This window comes from Pelmatolapia mariae, linkage group LG9 (genome assembly GCF_036321145.2).
Source record: "Pelmatolapia mariae isolate MD_Pm_ZW linkage group LG9, Pm_UMD_F_2, whole genome shotgun sequence".
In the NCBI taxonomy this organism is placed as follows: Eukaryota; Metazoa; Chordata; class Actinopteri; order Cichliformes; family Cichlidae; genus Pelmatolapia; species Pelmatolapia mariae.
Window position 1 is genome coordinate 35,778,482 of NC_086235.1, and position 18,173 is coordinate 35,796,654.

Here is an 18,173-nt window from a genome sequence, read left to right on the forward strand (position 1 = left end):
CCTAGCAACCATGATACTAAGCGCGAGAAACGTTTCATACAGCATTGTTAGACATAAATGAAGGAGAAAAAATGTTTTGTTGGTCCTTCATTTTTGTCATGACATCACTTTGATCTGATAAGTATCTGAGGCTGAGACCACGGGACTGTAAAACATGATTGTTGGGCTTCATTTCTGTACTGAACAGTCATTTTAAGATTAGCTAGTAAATAACAATTAGCTAATGTTGTTCATGAGACTAAAATCATCTCACTGTGGTAATGTAAATATAATATGGCCAATATTATATTTATTGTCAGATTATATATATATATATATATATATATATATATATATATATATATATATATATATATATATATATATATATTACAGGATATATTACAGCAGTGAGCTTGAACTCTGGGTCAAAGATTCAAGTTGCAGTTATTTATATTTCCTATCACCTTAAATCTTCACTCAAAGACAAGTATCTTTGACAGTGTATATACAGATGTATTATATATAAGAGACAAATATTGTTTGTTTAATATGTTGGCATTACTAAATTTGGCTCAATGCTTACATATATGTGTAAAAAGAAAATGTACGAGCTGTGAAAACTGTTTCTGATAGAATGAAGAGTAGACTGATATATGAAATATTCCTTTATTGGGTGAGAAAATCAGACCATGTCATAACTGCTTTAAGTCATACAGAATAGATATCAGAGCCTTAAACAGGCTGACTTCTGCTAAATGGGTCAAAATGGGCAGAAAGTCTACAAACACATAACATCCTTATAGAATATGATGTAACACTATAGATCAACTTAGCTCAGAATATATAAAGCATATAAACAATTACAGCAATATGATGCAACAAACACAGCAGTACTACTAATCCAAAATACTCAAAGCTTCATAGAACTGAAACAAACATTTATTTTTAGCTCCATTCTGCTGCTGATACATACTTTAGGTTTCTGAACATTAAACTTGTTGCTGCCTTTCATAGTGTGTAACTTGAAGGCCCTGAGTACTTTCTCCCACACTGAAAACACTGGAATGATAACATTATTTGAACATTACCTAATAAGACTGATTCAGGACAGACAATTAGTTATGTTAAACTTTCCTAGCAGTCCTTCACAAACAGGGAACAGTCTGTCTATTCTCTCCATCTGTCAGCTGCTGCTGGCTCTTCCTCCTCCTCTTCCTCACACACTGCTGAGTTTGTCCTGGTGGATCATCAGGGGTGCAAAGCCTCACAGATGATGTGCAGCAGTGGGTCCTTCAGTCTGTCCTCACTCTGGACACTTGCAGTTGTCACACATGGAAATCAAATGTGTGATAAGCTGCAGGATTCAAACACAAGTGTAACTTATAAATACATGTTCATACTTTTATTCCACAATCAGAGAGAAAGAAACAGAGAGAGAGTGCAGGACAGACAGACAGGTGACAGTCTCAGGTGTATACACTGCTACAAAACAGCACAAGAGAAGGAGGATTTAGTCTTTGTGTTATTACGAGTGCTAAACAAGAAGAGTTCCCAGATGGTACAGTGGACACATGTGTGACTCCTGTGATTAAAGCATCTTTCTTTCAGCTTAACGAGTGAACCGTCAGCTCGTTCAAACACACGTTAAAGTGCGTTTGGCTCGACACCACCGAACAGAGGCAGCAATATAACATAGCTAACATTAACAGTGCAGTGAATCCTGCTTGTGCCGTGATATTCAGGACTGCAAACCGAGCAGCATCACTGACTTTCAGCTTGTTGTGTTTGTGGATATATGACTGACTTTAATTATCCATAAAATCATCACATTCTCTGTAAGATTAAGGTCAACTATATATATATTTAGAAGTAAAGGCTTTAAAACCAAGTTAACGCTGAAAGTACAAACATCACTAATGTCACATAACTTTGCTGACATGTGGCCAACAGTAATGTTTTAATGTTCTTCATTATTAAACATTCGCACATAAATAAGTGACATAATATTCAGTACTTACTTATGACAGTTCACTCTTCGGCTCTTCACTCCTGCCGTATTTTGCGCAAAATTATCCACACCCACCGCCGCGCTATGAATTGTGGGATATATGGGACTACGAAGCGTGCACCGGACCACGCTTGATATTTGGGAAAAATCGACAGCGCATTTGGAGTATGCATTTGAAGTACACTTCGAATTGGGGTCGTCGCGTGGCGGTGACGTAATCGCACTCAAAATGCGTACTTCAAGCGTGCGGTCTCTTAATTGGGACACAGCCTTCAAGACATGTTGAGAAGGTAATTTATCCATTTAAATCAGCTGTGATGGATCAAGGACACATCTAAAACCTGCAGGGACACCGGCCCTCCTGGACTGAGACTGGGGACCCCTGATCTACTGTGATGAAATTTACTCCCCGCTGCTGTGTAATCCATTATTGTACATTTAAATGTTGTTAGGAAATTATCTGAGAAGGTTTTCATTAAACACTGTTAAATGCTCAGTTTCTATGCCATATGACATTTCTGAGTTTTAACTAATTGGTGTGTGTTACCTGGCTTCATTCCATTATTGTAAATTTAAATGTTATTAGAACATGATCAGACAAGAGACAGTTTTCAGGACTTTAATTGTTTTAATATCTTAAAGACAAAATTTTCAACAGAATTTTTAATACCTATAGAAAGTCTGATAAAATTTGAAAAAATCTAAAATAAATAAAGATCTTATTTTCATGAAAATCAGGTCAGAGTTTGCAATAAGCTGCAGGAACCCTGTTCAGTGTCAGAACAACCAAGTCTCCTCCTCTGATAAACCTCCATCTGTGTCACAGAAAACAGTTAATCTGACTCTGACTGTAAACATCGGTTACCTCAGTTTTTGCTCTGATATACAGGAAATAACATCATGGCTCAAACTCTTTGTCATTAAACCATTTCTTTATTAAACATTTAAAATGTTGGTTTAACTATTGCAGGATTTCAAAACAACCTGAAAAAAATAAACATCTGAGGACACGTGGATCAAAATGCATTCAATAACCACTCAACACGAACACTACAGTAGAACAGTTTAGAAAGCTTAAAATGTAACGAGGCACATTTTCACTCATAGCTGCCTCATCAGATCTTTACAGGAGATTCCACCTGAACTCTGTGGAGCCTGATCTCAAGGGTTTGAAGTCTGACCCTGAAACCAGAAGACGATCTTTCTGTCTCTGCAGATTCACAGTGATTCAGTGATGGGAAAGATTTCAGTCCTGGATGATTTTTGCACGTTGGTGACAGTGAAACAGTTTATTTGCAGCGTGGGATCGTTTGTGTGTGGAATAGGAACTGAAACTCCTGAAGCTCTTGTCACACTGGTCACAGCTGAAGTTTCCTTCCGTGTGTGCGCGTTCATGATTGTTGCGACTACCTGTTTGTGAGAAGCTTTTGTCACAGTGTCTACACTTGTATGGTTTCTCTCCTGTGTGGACACGTTTGTGTCTTTTAAGCTGACTTGGAGTGGTGAAGGATGACCCACACTGATCACAGACGTGCTTTTTAACCCCACTGTGAATGAGTTCATGCTCTTTTAAGTCCTTTGGTCTGGGGAAGCCTTTCCCAAATTCTTTGCAGTAGTTCATTTTGTCTCCAGTGTGTCTACATTGATGTATTTTTAGGGTCTTTTGATAACTGAAAGTTTTTCAACAAAGGTCACAACGAAAGTCTTTCCCACCACCACAGTGATGACAGGGTTGAGAACTGGATCCATCTGTGTCGCTCTGCTTCTAAACAAAGACACAAACACAGTGTAAGTCAGTCCTTCAACATTTTAATCCTGAACGTCGCCTGAAATAAAGAGCATCTTTGCCAACGTCCAGTTACCTTTTATTGCTTACATTATAACACTTAGCTCAGTTTAATGTGCTACAAAAACTATAATAGTAACAACGGTATTATAATAATTAGAGAGATACTGACCTAAATTACTAGATCGGATATCGGAGAAATAAAAAATGTAATCCGATCCATTAAATATCACAAAAGCACCTCACAAAACTGGCGACATGGCGTAACCGAGCTCAAAACCTTAGCACATCGGAGCACTACGCGTCAATCATGAAGCTGATCAATGATCAGCTGATCAGCTTTTCTGTCGCCACTCCCACCTCTCTTGTTTGTTTATCGCCCATTTTGCGCCAGAAAGAGGAAACCAGCAGATAAACAACAGCAGCACATTTAAGCTTGATAAGCTGTTGTTAGAATTTATTTAATATTATTTTCTACACCAGGATCCTTTTCTACGTAGCTGACAGCTGGTAACTGTGCAGGGGCGGCTCTAGCAAGGTTTAGCCAGGGGGGCAGGTAGGGCATTAACAGGGAAAGGGCGGTACAAAGACATACTTTTCTTTCTTATTCTCATGTCTAGCTTTTATTAAATACATATCTGTATCTTACAACCAAAGTTTTCATCTGATGTACAATGTATAGAAATCCATTATTGTATATAGTAACTATTAAGTCTAATATACCCTACTAAGCTATAGTACTTTTTCCTTTGGAAAGATACCATCTATGTAGTCTACAATTCTGTTGAAGAAAGATGTTGAATCTATGTAATTATTGTAGAAAAAGTACTGATTTCTGTGCATTAAAATTTTTTTTTTTACATGTGCATTAAATTAAAGACAATTACGTCAATTAAGCATTATGAGGTTGAGGGTGGGGGGGATGGTTCCCCTTTTTTTGCTGGGAATTTGCAACCCTATTAGTTAGGTTGCTTAATATTTCCACTAAAAACTGATTAAAAAACCAGAATACGGAGGATGGAGTAGGTTTAAGTTTAATAGATTGATCAGTATTGCTGAACTATGAAATATTTTGGGTGCAGTGTATTTTTTGCATGAAGGTATAACAGAATAGTTAGTTTTGCTTGTTTGTTTTTTTAAAACTTTGAGTAGCAACTTATACAAAATGCAGCAAGATATAAAAAAAAAAGTTTATTCATTATAAAATACGCTATATCGGATTTATATCAGTATCGGCAGATGTCCAAATTTATGATCATTTATGATATGGTTATCGGTATCGGACATAAAAAGTGGTATCGTACCGTCTCTAATAATAATACTAAATTAATGATACGACAAGAGTAATATAATTCTCAAATACTATCACTAAAAAACTGTGATTCAAATCTAAATAATCACTCAGAGCTGCTTTTCCATCCAGTAAAATTACTAACATACTAACACAATGTAATGAGCAGAGTTGTTCCAAACAGTCGGGTTAAAATGACAAGATAAAAATAAAAGTACATACCTCACAGTAACTGCACTTGTAGAGTCTCTTTCTGGTGTGGATCTGTTGGTGTTCTTTCAGGTTACGTGGAGTTTTAAAAGTCTTCTCACACAGGTCACATTTATAAGGTCTCTCCTCAGAGTGGGTAAACATGTGTTGTTGTAACTGTGTGTCTGTTAAACATAGTTTACCACACTGTACACATCATGTCCGGTGTGAATGCGTAGGTGTGTATTTCGGCTCCCTATCCGGCTGAAAGTTTTTCCACAAATGTCACAGCTGTATGCCTTAATTCCAGAGTGGGTAACTAGATGACTCTGTAAGTAGCTACTGTGAGTAAAAGCTCTGCCACACTGATCACAGCTGTACGCTTTAACTCCACTGTGGATGAGTTGGTGTGTTTTTAAGTATGAAGCTGAGGAAAAAGACCTTCCACAAATATCACACTTGTATGGCCTCTCTCCAGTGTGGATGACCTGGTGTGTTTTTAAGCTTCCAGACTGAGTAAAAGACTTTCCACAGTCGCCACAGCTGAACCGTCTTTCTCCAGTGTGGATGACCTGATGCTGTTTTAGTGAAGCTTTCACAGTAAAATTTTTCCCCACACTCCTCACAGATGTATTTTTTCTCTCTCTTTCTTCTGTGAGGTTTGTCGGCCTCCTGAGAGCGCTGACTTCTCGGTCCACGTTGGTCCTGCAGTGACAGAGATACAAACAGAGGCAGTGAGTGAAATGCAGTCGTGGAACAAACTGAACCTTCCAACTCCCTCCATTAACACTAGTTTTAAACCTGAGGCTGGTAGTGATGTGTCGTTCATGAACGAATTCGCTCTAAGAGCTGATTCTTTGTAGCGAATGAGATGAACAGGCTTCTGTCGGGGGGAGCCAAATAATCTCTCTCAGTTCTGCTGAAAATTCATGCAGGCAGACTTTAGACTTTAGTTTGACGGCTCACCATGCAGCAAATCACATACTAAGACAACCTCGCTTCATATGATTAATTGAAAGGAGAAAGGGAGGAGATGCTCTAAACACAGTGAGTGAAGTGGTACAAACCAGGTACACAGATCAATAGAGAGAGAAAAAGAGTTTCGAGAACAACTGAAGACATGAGAGAAAAGGAGCAGCATCTGGCTGCATTTCAGTGGAGACTGTTGGTAAAATGAGAAGCTGGCTAAAATGAAAGCCATTTTTATTTCCAGCCATTTTCCATCATGAAGGTGTCGTCGAATATTTCATAAAGTCTGCAACACAATCAGCTGTGACCAAGCCTTTTATTTCTGCATGCAGGAGAGCAAACAGACAGCAAACATCACAGTTACACAGTCATGAGAGCTTTGCCCTCGAGATGTTGCAGTGTCTCTTTTATAACATTAAATACACACAAAACTGCTGTAACAACTTCTTCTGCTGTCTGTCTTGCTCCTCCCCAACCCCCCACACTGTTGCTGTGCAATTCCTTTCACATCCAAGGCCAGAGCTATTGCTACACTTATATGGAAAACGACTCCATTTACACTTGGGTCTGCGGTCCCCCCTGCACTTTGCTTTAGCTATGGAGCCACTAGCCATTGCAGTTAGGAACTGTGAAATCCATCATAACTTTATATGCAGATCATGTGGTACTGACATTGTCAGATGCCAGCCGCTCATTGCCTGCCCTGCTTCACCCCATCAACAAATTTGGGCAACTCTCCGGTTTCAAAATTAATTGGAACAAGTCCCTTGACTTGAGACTTTTGACACTTTTTATTATCATTGGGATATTAAATAACATTTAAATTTTTCAGTAAAACAGCAATATTTTCCTCACCGTCTGTGTTGAGCTCATTGTTTCCTCTGTAGTGACTCAGCTGAGTCCAGATGGCTGAAAATGTTCCTCTGCTGCTCCGTCAGACTCTTCTCCTCCTGCTGATCAGCTGGGACACAAAACAGATCTTTGTTAGGCTCCACACTGCAAGATTGACTTGTTCCAGCAGCTGCAGGATGGTTTCTACAGGCTGAAGAACAGCAGTCACTGCAGGAATCAACATCTGCACACTGACTTTCTATTAGAGGAACAACGTGAATGCAGACACACACAGAGGCAAACTCTTTCCAAACCCTGAAAACAAAAACTGTCCAGCTGTGTGTGTCTGTCAAAACGCTTTCTACAAATCCTGCAGGATTCACTGTTGTTAAAGCTGCAGTCAGACGATAGAAACGGACCTCACTCAGACACGGCCAGAAACTACAAGTCTAAAGACTCCATCAACAATTCACACCCAGCCAACAGCCTGAACAGCTCCTGTTACTCCCCCACCCCACACTTTCAACACCTTCAGCCCCCCACTCCCACCACCTCCACCATGTAAACAGACTCTTTAACATACAGAACCCAACAAAGCAGCTGAACCAGACTCAGTGTGTCCATCATAAACCATACAGTGGATCACAATATGAAGCAGTTTAAGACGACTGTTGCTGTGAACTTTCACTATAGAAAGAAAACTGAACAGAACATCTGAATTCACTCGATGCTAAACATTCATTTCATAGAATGAAGAATTGTAATTACAGTCAGATCTACCTGTGCTTTAATGATGGGGCCTTTAAACTTACACATTCAACAGTTTTAACCAGCTTTCCTTCCTGGCTTTGACTGCAGCTGTGTTTGACACAGGAAGACATTATTACATTCCTCATGATTATACTTTATTCTTTTTGGGGGAAGTGCAGCTTTAAACCTTCACATGATTCAAGTCAACCCAACAAATCAATCTGAACGATCACAAGTGAGAAAAACTTCTGTAGACAAAATAAAATAAAACCCAACATTCAATCCACAACATTAAAAACATGATTCTCCCAAATCACCAAGAGCTGCACATTAATCACCACAATATATTTTTATTCTGTGCTTCCAAATATGAACACTGTTTACTTTCATCTCTGTTTCATTAGTTTTTGTTAACATCTTCCCGTGCATCACTTTACAGCAGACAGACTCATTAAAATGAGACTTTGTAGGAGTTCACTTCCTCTCATGTGTTCATCCACAGCAGCTGGACAATAAAGTTTATTGTGACCCTGATACTGCAGCAGATCGCTCTGATTTCCGGTTATCACTTCAAATAGAAATGAGGCTGTAGAGGTTTGGTGCATGCAGAAAAACAGCTGCAGGGACAATGAAAAGACTTTTCTGCTCCAACTTCTCCCAGCATGCTGAGCTAATGATTAGTTGGTGTTTTTCTCCAAACACTCTCTCACTCTTCTCTCAACGTGTTCACAATAAACTGTGAACAGACACCGAGGAGAGCAGCAGAAGACCTCATTCAGGAGCTAAACTCAACACGAACTGAACTCACAGTAAAGTTAGCTCGGTGCTTACCTTTAGATGAGCCCACAAACCGAGAGAAACTCCGTGATGAAGCTGGAACTCTTTCCAAACACAGGAAACAGATCAGGGAGCAGAGACCCACGTGGTTCACGCTGATCTCAGCTACGATCCAGGAGACAAGGGTGGGCAGATCGATGCAGATATCGATCCAGACGTTGGTAGTGGTTTATGATCGATACTTTGGTTTGTTTCTCTCCTGTAGATTCACTTCTTTACTGGCTGTGGATGAAAAAGCAGCTCAGTCTGTGCGAACACCTGTTCTAATGCGACAGACTCACTTTGCTCCGCCCCCTTCTTTCTGCCCTGCTGGGATTTGTTACTGTGAGGTCACGTGACTCAGCTACACACAGAAAACGTATTTGGGCTGCAGAGAGTGAGAAAGAGGAGCAACATGTGGAGATATTTTATGGCTGTAAATGAAAATGCTGGAGAACAGATGGGAGGCATGTCAGCACCTAAAGCAACAGGGGACCACAACAAGCTGTAGAGTTCAGCTTTCAGCTCGTTTGTTTGCAGGGTTGGAAAGTAGGCAGCATAGTGGCTCAGGCCTGACAGGAGGAATGGAGGAGCTTGTGCAACCTCAGCCTCTTCCTGTGGGCAGTTTGCAGGTTCCCGTATTTCCGGGTTCTCCAAAAGTTGATTCTGTTCATCTGGATGAACCACTGAAAACGCTACGTTCAGATAAACAGATTCAACTTTTTGAATTTTACTTACCAGGATGATTGAGCATGCATCAAGATATTTCCGGGTTGTTCTCCGGGTATTTGTCCAGCTATCCAAAAACATGCGCCATATAGTGCCTGTATAATCTCCACAGAAATATCAGATCTTACACTCCTTCTTTAATTAGCATTTCATCCACATGTAGTGACTGTATTACTCATGTTACATGCAGCTGCAATTCACAGACATTTCCTGAACACCTCATATGGAAGCAAATAAGAGATGTGAGATGAACAAAATACAAGAAAAACTCATCCAAATGACTTCATTCTCAGTTACCGGCCTGTGAAGAACAAACACATACAGTGGTTCCTTTCCTTCTTACTAGGAGTTATGCAGAATTATATTGTACAGCTGACACCACCTCAGCATTATATACTGTTATTTTAGATTTTTTCACAGCCCAGTTAAAGGCTTTGGCTGAATTTACACTTCACACATTTTAATATCAAACTTAGTGTTTGTGTACACCTTGGACATTATAACCTGACACTGATCAGTGCTGCTCTCACGATCACACTCACATCCATGTAATCATTTAACTGGGATGATCTGGGTTTACCGCACAATGCTGAATGTGTCCTTACAGTACAGGGAATAACTCTCTCTGTGTTCCTGTAGAGAAACTCTGGGTTTGTGTGCTGACGAGCATCACTCACAGTACGATATGAAGGCTCACTCTTAATTTTCCACACATGTGACAAATTCAAAAAGCTGCTGAAACCTTTATAAAATCATAAACTACACAGTGTTGTAATCCTTTAGGATGGAACAGTGTTCAGATTTCTTTACTCTTAAATGGGTAAAAGTTGTTTTGCATTTAGGAGAATGTTTAAATAAGTCATACACACGGGAATTACAAAGTCTGTGGCACACCATTAACCTCAAATTTTATTAAATCTAACACTGAAACAATCTTCTGTATGTTGATGTGTGATTGTTATAGCAGTGTCAACTCCTCACGCTGAGTGTTCAGAGGCAAGTCCTCTCATTGTTCCTCAGTAACACTGTTTTCATCAAACAGAGCAGAAATGAACAGACATGAGCGTCTCTTTTCTCGGCTCTGCGTGCACAGCGAGGGACTTCTCTCTGCTGAATTTGTGACAAAGTGTTAGTGTGTTTAGTTTTTCAGTTGGATTTTATTTAAATCATAACAACAGTCTCCTCAAAGTACTTTATATGGTAAGGTAGACCCTACAACAGGGGTCCCCAATCCCCCGACTCCAGTCCAAATCTGGACCCCAAGAGGGTTTTGTCTGGACAGCCAAACATTTTTTCATTTAGTATGTAGTTGGAGATTTTATTCCTGCCATCTGCTGTGGGTAACTCTTGAACAGGCGTGACGCAGCCTGTGAAATAAATAAATAAAAATAAACATTTTAAAAAGTAATAAGCAGATTGAAATATACATGAATGCAGGTGATGATAAGTGCAAAAATGGGACAGATGCAGAGAACACAGTATAGGTCATGTGTTTGTGGTGGGAACAGTCTTATGTTTATTGTTCATGAGTCCAACAGCAGAGGGGAAGAAACTGTTCTTATGGCGAGAGGTTCTGGTCCGAATGGACCGGAGCCTCCTGCCTGAGGGGAGCAGGTCAAACAGACTGTGTCCAGGGTGAGAAGGGTCAGCTGTGATCCCAGCTGCACGCCCCAGTGTCCTGGAGGTGTACAGGTCGTGCAGAGATGGGAGTCTGCAGCCAATCACCTTCTCAGCAGAGCGCACAACACACTGCAGTCTCTGTTTGTAAGAGGTGGCGACTCCAGCGTACCACACGGTGATGGAGGAGGTGATAATGGACTCGATGATTGCAGTGTAGAATTGCATCATCGTCCGTGTTGGCAGGTTGAATTTCTTCAGCTGCCTCAGGAAGTACATCCTCTGTTTGGCCTTCTTTATAATTATGGTGATGGTGGGCTCCCACTTTACGTCCTGGGTGATGGTGGTATCCAGGAAGTGGAATGAGTCCACAGTGGTGATGAGGGTGTCAGTCAGGATGATTGACACCCTGTCTTCTGGTTGTTTAGCACCAGGTTGTTGCGGCTGCACCAGGACACCAGACGTTCAACCTCCATCCTGTAGGCAGACTCATCCCTGTCCGAGATGAGTCGATAACGGTGGTGTCATCTGCAAACTTCATTAGCTTGACAGACTGGTGGGTGGAGGTGCAGCAGTTGGTGTACAGCAGGGGTGGGCAACTCCAGGCCTCGAGGGCTGGTGTCCTGCAGATTGTAGATGTGTCCTTGATCCAACACAGCTGATTCAAATGGCTAAATTACTTCCACAATGTATTTTGTAGTTCTCCAGAGGTCTGGTAATAAACTAATCATTTGATTCAGGTGTGTTGACCCAGGGTGATATGTAAAACCTGCAGGACACCGGCCCTCGAGGCCTGGAGTTGCCCACCCTGGAGTACAGGGAGAAGAGCAGAGGACAATTAGTGGATGACTATGGTGGAGGACTCATTTGCACAGTAAGTAAAGTTTATTTATTAAGCGCTTTTCATAGACAGGTAGTCACAAAGCGCTGTACACAAAGATTAAATTAAACAGTCCAATAAATAGCACAATATACACAATATAGAGGTTAAATGTAAATTAAAAATGTAAAAAGCGTTGGTCAATAGAAAGCTTACAGTAAAGTTTTTAACTGCTTTTTAAAGGATTCCACAGAGTCAACCAAACATAGTTGTAGAGGTCGACTGTTCCACAGCCTTGGTGCCACAGACTGAAGGGCTCCGCCCCCTTTCATCTTCAGTCGTGTTCGGGGAGCAACCAACAAACTCTGAGTCTGTGAGCGGAGACAACGAGCAGCAGTGTATTTTGTGAGAAGCTTGGATAAATAATCTGGGGCTTGGCCATTTAGTGCTCTGTACGTAATAATTTTATAACAAAAATCTATTGGGAGCCAATGTAAAACACATAAAATAGGAGTGATGTGAGCTCGCTTGCAAGAGCGAGTTAGTAATCTGGCTGCTGCATTTTGTACAGCTTGGAGGCGAGAAAGAGATGATTTATCCAAGCTAGTAAACAGGGAATTAATATAATAATCGAAACGCGATGACATAAATGCATGGACAATTTTTTCCAGTTCAGCTAAGGAGACCATATGTCGCAGTTTAGAAATATTCCTTAAATGAAAGAAACAGGAACGAGACAGAGATTTTACGTGTGAGTCAAGGCCCAAAGAAGAGTCAAATATTACTCCAAGATTTCAAATATTTGGCTTAGCAGAAGAACAGAAAGGGGCAAGAACCTGACTGATTTTAGAATATAGATCAGGAGATGCTATGATCATGGTCTCTGTCTTGTTCATGTTTAAAACAAGGTAATTGTTAGAAAGCCAATCAGAAACCTGGGTTGAGCACTGGACTAGGGTGGACAGCCTATCCAGCTGATTAGGCTTAAAAGACATATACAGCTGAATGTCATCGGCATAGAAATGATAAGACAGGTCATTAAAAGACTGAATAATGCAGCTAAAGGAAGCATGTAAAAGAAAATACTAATGGACCCAAAACCGAACCCTGTGGAACCCCGCAGGTTAGGGCAGCAGTGTTAGAGGAGAACCTATCAGTCCTAACAGAAAAGGTCCTGTCTGACAAATAGAGATTGAAAATGTTACGTCATTCCAGGGTAAAACCGCAAAGGATTGTAGGTATGAGTGGCAAGCGGTACTAGCGCACGCAGGCTTTCACATGAAAACAGTCACACAGCGATAAAAAGAAACACAAATAAGGGCAAGAAGCTGTTGTATTATTAACTGCAATAGCCGGTCACATGACAGCCATGGGAAGCCGACGGGTAAAGAGATCGTTTTTTATCGGATTACGTCGTGGAAGAGAAATTGTTTAAGCCATGTTTCCAAAGTAACAAAGAGCCGACGGATGGCCTGGATTGCAGACATTCGAAGACCAAATATAACGTTTCAGAACACTCCAGCTCACATGTTAGTCTGCTCCAAGCATTTCCACAAAGGTAAGTCTTCTGTTGTAGTTGTTACGTAATTTATCATAACATAATTGTTGATGTAGGTTACAAATAAGTCTTATATTGATTTGAATTGAATTCGTTGCGCTATGCTGCTTTGTTCACTGTGGCTTTGCAGGCTAATGTTTGTTGTGTTTTGTAGGAAAACCAGCCTACAAAATGCAGGAATGCATCCAGACTGGGCACCTCTATCAACCTGGGTCATACCGAGTTTAAAGCTGCTACCACAGCCGGATTTGATCGGTTAAGAGAGAGAGCGATATCAAAACAGCCACGAAAAGTCCCGCATATATGTGCCCAAGTGTTGTATTGAAGCAATTAATCTTTTTACTCTGCCTTCCTGGAAAGCATCATGACCTTCTCCATCACCTGCTGGTTCTACTCCCTGAGCCTTCAGAACAAAAACAGACTGCAGCACACTGCATCAGTGTGCTCTAAAATCATTGGACTGCCTGTCAGAGCTCTGGCACAGGTTTTCAGCCAACAGGCCCTTAGACAGGCAGCCAAAATCATCAACGACCCCTCTCACATTCTTCACCTTGCATTTCAATGGCTCCCCTCTGGGCGACGCCTCCGCTGCATTTCCTGCAGGACTGAGAGGAGGAGAGCCACCTTCGTCCCCAAAGCCACTCTGCTTTTTGACTCCAGCCGATAAGAACATTTCCCACACCAGAAACATAAACTACTCTACACTCTTTTATACTGCCGACACTGTATTTTTATTTATTTATTTATTTTTTGCATTGTTGATTTGTTTTTTACTGAAGCAGCTAATAAAGCATGATGGAAAACAATTTTGCCTCTTTCTTGTAAGATTCTATAATAGAATGAAACAATAATGGCAGTTATAAATAAAGACAATAAATTGAATGAATTATGAAACACTTATTTTATTTCTATTAGATCTGAAAATGTTGTGTAACACTACAACCTGAAACGACAAATAGATTGTGTTTGCCTGTACAGGAGATAGAGGAAAAAAAATTAACAACAGCTGTGAAATGGAATTAGATTTTTTTCCTCGTACTTTTTTTTTCCCCTCTTCGTCAAGTCTGACTTTGTACGGACCTGCCGTGTTCTCTGTCGTTTTGTGCATAACTGTTTTTGGGGCAAATAAAAGGTAAGTAGGGATTAAAACCGCAGAATTAATGATTACCGGTGCTGAGAATGCTAGCACTTGATGCAGTGTTTTTCATTTTGTTGCCACTCGTACCCACAATGCAATGCGCAAAAGTCATGTAGTCTGTCAATCTCTATAGGAAGAAAACCAGTCTAAGGTGGTGCCAGATATACCAGCCAGAACCTTCAGCCTGTTAAGTAGGATTTTGTGGTTGATGGTATCAAAGGCTGCGCTAAGATCAAGCAAAACGATCACAGAACAATTCCCTGCATCAGATGCCATAAGACGTAGATCATTATACACCTTTAAGAGAGCGGTCTGCGTAGAGTGCTGCTTTTGAAAGCCAGACTGAAAAGGATCAAAAATCTGCAATCGGCATAGTAAGGACCTGAACTGATTTTCGACAATTTTTTCTAGTAATTTACTTATAAATGGTCATCTTGAAAGGACGATAATTACTAGTGGAGGTGGACACGGTGTGTCTCCTGCCACAGTGTGGCACCGTCTGGGCCTTTCTGAGCATTCAGGCTCTTAAACTGCTTCGTCACTGCTTCATGAATATGAAGGGTTGTAGTGGGAGAAGGTGGTGTGAAATCCTCATAGCTGTGGAGTGAGAAGGGAGCTCCTGTGGGTGAAGTCTTTTTTTTTTTGCCTGTCCCATTTGGTTCTTTAGCCGTCAGAATTGTTGTCTGAAGACCAACACGGATACCCAATGGATTTACTTTGCCAAATGGATCATCACGGCCTTGCCGTATTGGTCCATTTGATCAACCTTTGTTGTTATTTATTTTATTTTATTTTCAGTTGTTACAGACAGGACAGACATGACTGAGGGATAGGAAAGGGAGAAAGAAAGATGAAGGAAAAGAAAAACAGAAGGGAAGAGGGACAGTGAGAAAGAGCACTTAAAAAGAGAAAGAAAAAAATCTCCTGGATCACCTGTTGAGAGAAAAAGAAGAGAAAACAAGCAAAAAACAGAAAGCAACATACTAAACACAACACCATCCCGTTAATCTAGCTAAGTGTAAACAGCAGTAAATACTAAATATTGAATGTTGTTGTGCAGCACGCAGGACAGACAGCGCACAATGTGCTTTGAAGTAGCAGCTAAGAAAGGTGTAGTTTATGTCTATGAACAGTGAACACCCGTGTGCACACCTGTGTGGATCAGCGCGCTTGTATACAAAAGGTTTCCCCATGTAACGGTCTGCTAGAGGGTGTGGAGGGCCATAGTCCCGTCCCCCAGGGCATGAAGCAGGCATGGAGGAGATCCAGGCTCCAGACATCCAGAGGCCCCAGAGTGCGAGAGCCCAAGGAGGACCACCGGAGGGGCATCCGTGCCACCCTCCTGGGAAGAGCTGAGGAGATCCCAGACGAGGGGTCACCCAGTAGCCACGGAGCAGAAGCCAGAGGGGGCTGCACTGGCGTGCTCGCCGGCTCTGCCGGCAGTCAGCTGTGCCAGAGTGAACCGAGCCGCAGGCCCAGAGGCCGGAGGCCCGAGGGCCCCCTTTGCCCCGGAAGAGGCCTGACCGAGCGACAGGCGACAGGCCCCGCCAAGTAGTCACCGATGAGCTGGTACATACCTGAGCGCCCAGCCCCGGACACCAAGAACCACCAACGCACCGACCCCTGAGGGCATCAGTCACCGGCAGGGAGTGTGGTGAGGGGAGATAGGCCTCCATACTTTGGAGGGCCTGGGAGTTCCCAGAGAGGTGGAGTCTAAGACCCGACCTGACATATAGACACAGACAAACAGGCACACACAGACACAAACATGCATTCCCACCCTCATGCACACATATACAAATACTCAGCACTCACCCAACGTAAGGATAGACATAAATGGACATGTACACACAATCGCACTCCCCAAACATACTCTATACCCCAGGTCCAGGTACCCTCGCCCCCAGAGGGGGAAACGGCACCTAGACCCAAGAGATGTTACCCTTTCCCCCGGGGTGGAGGCAAGCAGACCGCCCCAGGCTCTGCAGCAGCAGGGAGGCCAATCGGACAGCCAACACCTCCTCCCAGCCCCCCCGCCCCGATGGCCAGCAGAGAACGGGGGTGTGTGAAGACCCCATACCTCCCTCCTCCCGCTCATGTGTAGTGTTGCTGCGTGTTGTTCTAAAGTGCATTTAAAACACGGGAGGGCATGGTGCTGCTGCCAGAGAGCAGCAGGTGTTAGCACGGCCCCTCCCGAGAACCCTCAATGTCTACATGGATTTAAAATTGAGAGGTGGGCACCGGCGCCAGAGGTAGGGTTGAATACACAGACCGTCCACTGGACGCTGTTAACGTGGTCACCCTCAAGGCCCTATATATATGTGTGTGTTATGAGAGTGTGAGTAATGTGGATGTCTAAGTTGTGGAATAACATTGAGGCACAGGTGGCTAGAAGGGGACGGGGGGGGGGGGGGGGGGGGGGGGGGGGGGGGACGGGGGGACGGGGGGAATGCCTCCCCTGCACCCTGGTGACACACCCGCACCCCAAGGCCCTACCTGTGTGGGTGGGTGTGGTGGAGCGGGAAGAGGGAGGCAGCCGGGGATGGGGAGGAAAAGAAGGGAGGGGCAAGATGCCCCTCCCTAGGGCCAGCTCCCCCGCTGACCCCAGTAGGCACCCCCGTCCTCTGGTACCCACCAAGGCAAGGGAGCCCAGGCCCATCCAGACCGGGGCCTACGGCAGCAGCACCGCCAGGCCCCACAGCACCCGGGGCAGCCCACCCTACCCCACCGCAGAGGAAACTGTACCCACCCCAACATTCAATCATCTCCCAGACTACACAAGACAATAGACACCCGGGTTAAGTTTATTCTCCACCTCTCCTATGTCTCTCCCCCACCTCCAGAGTGGACTCCTGCAAGGGTGGAACAACCTCCCTGCCAGTTGAAGAGCCCCCCAGTTAGGCCGCTGCACCAGAGGCCCCCTGCGCCAGGGCTGAGCCTCCGTGCACCCACCTGCCCACAACCTCGGCGACACACCAATGAGGACCGAAGCCCCCAAGGCCCAGCCAGAGCCCTAGCATGGAGGCGAAGCACCCCCGAACCCCAAGCCCCCATGCCTGCCCCGGATCCACTCAGGGGCAGCCAGGCCACCAGGCCAGTAACCTACTTCCGCCAGCACAGACCCTCCCCCAGCCCTGCTGCACGCAGCCACGAGGAGAACACCCTTTAAGAGCGACCAGAGCCACTAACCAGGTTATGACCACAACCCCTGGGTTAAGCCCTCCAGGGATAACGTCTCTAGGGGTTCTCCAGGCGCCCTAAGCCCGTCCCAACCTCCACATCAACCACAATGGCGAAGGCGGGACCAAACCACGACCCCCCACCCCCGCTAGGTGATGGAACCGATCAAAGGAGCCCAGAGGGATTGATCTAATGTGGTGGCAGAGGCTGTCTCGAGACTAATGTGATCTATTAGATGGTTTCTATATTGGCTAGAATTAAGATTATTTTTATTTTTCCAGTTCATGAGGACCGTTTTCTTGGCAATGCATAGGGCAGTAAAAACCATGTGGACTGTATTAGTTTCTGTAGGGACATCATCCAATTTTCCCAACAAGCACACTAAAGGGGAGGCTGGAATTTTACATTTCAGACACTTTGATAAGTCTTCACATATCTCACGCCAAAACTTCTGCACTGGTGGACAGAACCAAAGAGCGTAGATGTAATTGTCTGGTGTATTGCCCTGA